The sequence below is a fragment of the Octopus sinensis genome, linkage group LG5 (assembly GCF_006345805.1).
Source record: "Octopus sinensis linkage group LG5, ASM634580v1, whole genome shotgun sequence".
Classification (NCBI taxonomy): domain Eukaryota; kingdom Metazoa; phylum Mollusca; class Cephalopoda; order Octopoda; family Octopodidae; genus Octopus; species Octopus sinensis.
Genome location: NC_043001.1, coordinates 109,024,383 through 109,030,014, shown reverse-complemented (window position 1 = coordinate 109,030,014; position 5,632 = coordinate 109,024,383). Strand labels below are relative to the sequence as shown.

General features: G+C 36.0%; 1 long non-coding RNA gene across 1 annotated transcript in view; it reads right to left on the bottom strand.

Annotated features, from left to right (window-relative positions):
• Positions 1 to 2,525, bottom strand: part of LOC118763535 — a 16,767-nt gene extending 14,242 nt beyond the window's left edge. The window contains exon 1 of the long non-coding RNA XR_004999293.1: positions 2,515 to 2,525. This is a non-coding gene — a long non-coding RNA (uncharacterized LOC118763535). The remainder of the gene's footprint in view (positions 1 to 2,514) is intronic.
• Positions 2,526 to 5,632: the final 3,107 nt, after the last annotated feature.

Genomic DNA, 5,632 nt, shown 5'->3' with positions numbered 1-5,632 from the left:
AAATAAAAATATTTCTGTTGCCAGTTAGCTTTAGGAAAACACTCGATCACTGCGGAGGACAAAGCAACAGAAGCGGCAATTCTGTTCACGAATTGGAAAAATAACAGTTGTAGAATTTTTCACCGGCAAAGAAAACTGACACACAACAACATTCCTAAGTAGACTCTATTGTTAGTATATGCCGGCTTGTCTACGTGTAGGAGAATTCTGTCGTCACTAAGGCTTTCTCAGACATTGTAGGAAGCAGTTATGATTCACGCTGCTTAGGTAAAGTGGTCTCTAAGACTAATATAATCTAACAGAGGAACAAGTCTCTCCTTCGAAGCTTGAATCTTGACCTGCTAGAACTAGCAGACTAGTCACACATATTAGGTTTTTTTTTCTGTCTTGGAAAAGGAAGACCCATTATAGAGAAGAGATGATATGATAGGAAGAGATGATACGTAGGAAGAATTTTAATCGTACTTCTGCCCAAATGCAGCTAAACTTCGGTTAAAAAACAGCATCAAAGAAACCATGGCATCAGATCTTCTTTGATGGGGTAAAAGGAGAAGGGAAATGTGGGTTCTTAATTCAATTCCTTTGTCATTAAATCACGTGCTGGTGTTTTCAAATTATATATTTCCATTGTGCGGTATCTATAGATGTGTAATATTTAGCATAACAAGTGGGAGTCTTTATCTGTGTTTATGTACACACGCGTGTACTTACGCACACACACACACAGACATATATATATATATATATATAATATATATATATATAATATATATATATATATATAGATATATATATATATATATATATATATATATATATAAACTAATCAAGTATGTTTACCTCTTGGAAATAAGTCAAAACTCTGATTTAAATCGCCAAAATACTCTGATAATAACTACAGAAATCAACCATCAGAAGGCAAACGGGCTAAGACAATCCCTCAGCATACATTCAAGTATTTAGACTAACGCGGACCGGTTTCTGAACTGGCATAATAGCCCCACCTTCCTCAGCACGTGTTACCATGATGGAGAGCCCCAACATTTCACACTGAAGCCTGCACTGCAAGTGATTCGTTTTGCACCGAATCATGGCAACCACCAGTGTGAAATAATTTCAATACAGAAAACTAGCTTTTATACCTATCGGGTTGTCTGGAAAGTTCGTGCCGATTTATTGTAGCTTACCTTTCGACTTATTTTAGAACATGGTCGAGTCCATAAATAGGATTTCACTACACCCCCTTTTAGAGTACAGTTTAAGCTATCTTTTCGTGGAAGAAGGTTTATGTTCCTATAACCTGTGTTAATTCTGTAACCCTTTAAAATAGAAGATAAGAAAGTTCATTTTCGGCAGTTGATGCTTTGGGAACCAGACAAAAATTGCTGCAACTTGGCTGGGATGTATTACCCACCTCCATCCATATTCACCAGATATTGCTCCTTCGGATTTCCACTTATTCAGGTCTCTGCAGAATAGTCTTAATGGTAAAAATTTCAATTCCTTGGATGACGTAAAAAGATAGCTTGATGAATTCTTTGCCATGAAACCACCTCAATTCTGGGAAGAGGGTATTTTCAAGTTAAAGGAAAGATGGAGACGCATTGTGCAGCAAATTGGTTCATATTTGGTTGATCACAAATGTATTGGCACGTATTTATTCACCTTTTCTTTCTTTTAAAAATCGGCAAGAACTTTCCGGACAACCCAATATTTTCTCTATCAAATCCTTAGGGATAGTTCCTAATGCATCTATAACTACATCGATATATTTTAACCGCACTCTCCATAGTCTCTGTAATTCCATGGCTAGGTCCTCGTACTTTGCTATTTTTCTATACATTTCATATTGATTTTCTCATTATTGTAAAGCCAATTATCTGACACTTTCTATTCCCTTTGTCTACTACTATGGAATCAGGCCTTCTAGATTCTATTACTCTGTCCGTCTGAATGTTAAAGTCACGTGATATCTTATATTTCCAATTTTCTCATATTTTATTAGGTTCATGTTCATACCACTTATCAGTAAGGTCAAATCATAGCTTTCTACATAACCCCCAGTGGATTACTCTCCCTAAGCTGTCATATCTTCTCTTATATTCTTTCTGTGCCAGCTTGCTACATTCACTTACTGTGTGTGTGTGTGTGTGTGTGTGTGTGTGTGTATGTGTGTGTGTGTGTGTGTGTGTGTGTGTGTGTGTTCGTGCCTGCGTGCGCACATCCTGGGTATGGCTTTAAACTGGATGCGGTAGCGAGTTTTTATTTCGAGAGTTCCAGAGTTTTTAGGGCCGTGAAACAACTATTGTATTGTTCCTCGGTCTGCTCTGATCCGGGAGAGTATCACCCGTTATGGTGCCACATATGTGGTAACTAGCATATGTAATAATGTAATAACAATTCATCTGATCACGGGAGCTCAGAAATACACCTGCTCGATGCCAGTACGCGCAGTAAAACCACCAGGAATGAGAGACTTCTTGTCCTTCTTGGAGAGGGACACTGATATAAAACCTGTGGTTTCACGTGCTTGATGGTCATTACCCTTCGAACTGTCACTAGGATCTAATCACAGAGTTTCAGATATCGATACTCATGTTGTACAAGCGTTTACCGCTATAATCCAGTGAGGGGCAGATGTTTCTTTCTTATTTCTCTATTGACCACAAGGGGCTAAACATAGAGGGGACAAGCAAGGACAGACAAAGGGATTAAGTCGATTACATCGACCCCAGTGTGTAATTGGTAGTTAATTTATCGACCCCGAAAGAATGAAAGCAAAATCGACCTCGGCGGAATTTGAACTCAAGATGTAACGGCACACGAAATACTGCTAGGTATTTCGCCCGGCGTGCTAACGATTCTGCCAGCTCGCCGCCTTTCTTTCTGGTGTTTCTTTCTGGTGACCTCAATTGTAATTCCATTTACAGAAATCCTATCACAATGGAAGAGCGACGACATGTTCTAACCTAACCAGCTGGAAGCGCACAGTAAATTGCAACTTTCGGCTGTGACATATATTTGTAGCAATGCAGATCTACAACGGAACTGGATAGTTATCTGAGAGATCATAGACATTGTATGTTTTGCTTTATGTATATATTTCTATGCATATAGTTACTTATCTAGACAAGCTCATATATATGTAAATTATAAACTTCTGGAAAGTTTTACAGATTTTTACAGTTCCAGTTATAGCTTAGATCTGTAGTATTCGAATTAGCTTTCTTCTTTCTGTTTCTGAGAAGCCTAATTTCTCAAGACCGGTATTTAGTCAGAGTGCTGCATATCACATGGCCCCAATAATTACAGGTATACACTTGCACATGTAATTTCTATAGAGTAACCACAGATTTCTCAATAGTTCAGCGTAGGTATGCTCTTTTTCACTGAACTTCGGCTTTGTGTATGTATGTATGTACTACGTGTGTATGTATGTGTGTATGTATGTATGTATGTGTGTATGTACTACGTATGTATGTATGTATGTAGTATGTATGTATGTATGTATGTATGTATGCATGTATATATGTATGCGTAAATATACTAATACATGCACATTGGTCTGGCGATTTGATCATGATCAAAAAGAAGATATTGTTATCAGAAAAATTTTGGAAAGGTATTTACAATTTTATTCTTACCAAAATACGCTACCAGCTTCAATATGTCAAATTCACTTGCAGTTTTATAAACAATTTCTTACAAGTGCTAAGCCCCCTTCCAACAGTGTTCGTGAGAAACGTCCATTGAGATGAGTCTTTATACAAATATCCCATAACTTAGGAAGTGAAGTCATTAAATTTTGACTGGATAATTATACGGCTGAACTACCACAATACAGATAAAAGAGATTAATCATAGAAGGATTAAAATTCTTTCTGGAGAGCTATTTTGTTTAATGAGAACATTTATCGACAAAATTCCGAGACCGCTATGGGGACAAAAGAACGCACTCCATTGCAAATTTTATTTTCGGTTATATAGAGATCATGATGTATGAAAAATCATTTCAAAAATATGAGAACTCTTTCTTTAAACGTACAAATAAAATCTGGAAGGCCTCAACTATTACTTTATTTTAAGGAACTAAAATATAGAGAAACTAAAAACATTCAAAGTGTTACTCAATTGTATGAATAAACATAAACAATTCATCATGGAACAACTTCTATTTTTGAACATCTTTATAAAACAAAGTACGGGTTCAGTCCCTCTGCGTGGCACCTTGGGCAAGTATCTTCTACTATAGCCTCGGGCCGACCAAAGCCTTGTGATTTGGTAGACGGAAACTGAAAGAAGCCCGTCGTATATATGTATATATATATATATGTGTGTGTATGTGTATGTGTGTGTGTTTGTGTGTCTGTGTTTGTCACCCTAGCATTGCTTGACAACCGATGCTGGTGTGTTTATGTCCCCGTCACTTAGCGGTTCGGCAAAAGAGACCGATACAATAAGTACTGGGCTTACAAAGAATAAGTCCCGGGGTCGAGTTGCTCGATTAAAAGGCGGTGCTCTAGTATGGCCGCAGTCAAATGACTGAAAGAAGTAAAAGAGTAAAAGAGTAACCAAATGGAAATTACTGCTATTCTACATGAAATGACTCGTCGAGTTATGGACGACTTTCGTGAAAGCCTTCGACAGCATGCGGAGAATATCAACACCCACTTAACCGGTTTAATTCTTAAAACCAAATTAAACAAGATGGCATCATATATACATTTCGTAAATAAAAACATATTTTTCGTTCTTTATACTATTTTGCTTTTATTAAACCTAAAAATATGTCGCAATATTTTTCCCCACCCTGTACAATTCAGCTTATTTATTTTTAATGTCGATAAAATCGAAGCTGAGAGATGCAACAAGAATTGGTAATTTAAAAAAAAAAAATCTCAAACGTTCACTAACATATTAGCTGTAAACATCATAATATACCCAACAATGAAACATAACGAAGTTAATTTTATGATGAATAAATGCTTACAGGAGAGAATTGGTGATATTTAAAATAAGATCCGATTAAAAGCAATGTAATAAATATCGAGAATATAAAGACAAAGACAAATTGTGTTATATGTACTTCCATAATTGTATTGATCTATAGATTATATATTAATGGACATATAGTATTTGTCTCTAGATTATAAAAAAAAAACAATGCTATCAGATACAGGAAATAGAATTCTTAAAGAATTATGAGTAAAAACTTACAAATTTAAGTTTGAAAAATACGCACACACACGCGCACATTTGTTCATATATATATATATATACACATATATAAATAATATATATATATATATACATATATATATGTGTGTGTGTGTGTGTGTGTATATATATATATATTGTGTGTGTGTGTGTGTTTATGTGTGCACGCATGTTTGTGTATGTGTGCATGTATACTGAGTCAGTCTAAATAAACAATCAATTAAGAAAAAACGAATAATGAAATTAACGTACAACATGACAATGTGCACAAGGAATGTTTTAGCTTGACGCACGGTGGAAAGACAGAGCGTCGAAAAGGAGAAAGGGAGATGCAAAAATAAGGAAAAGAAATCGCCAACAGCACGTGTGTGGTTACATTGTTGAAGTATATACATGCTCACACACACATATGTCG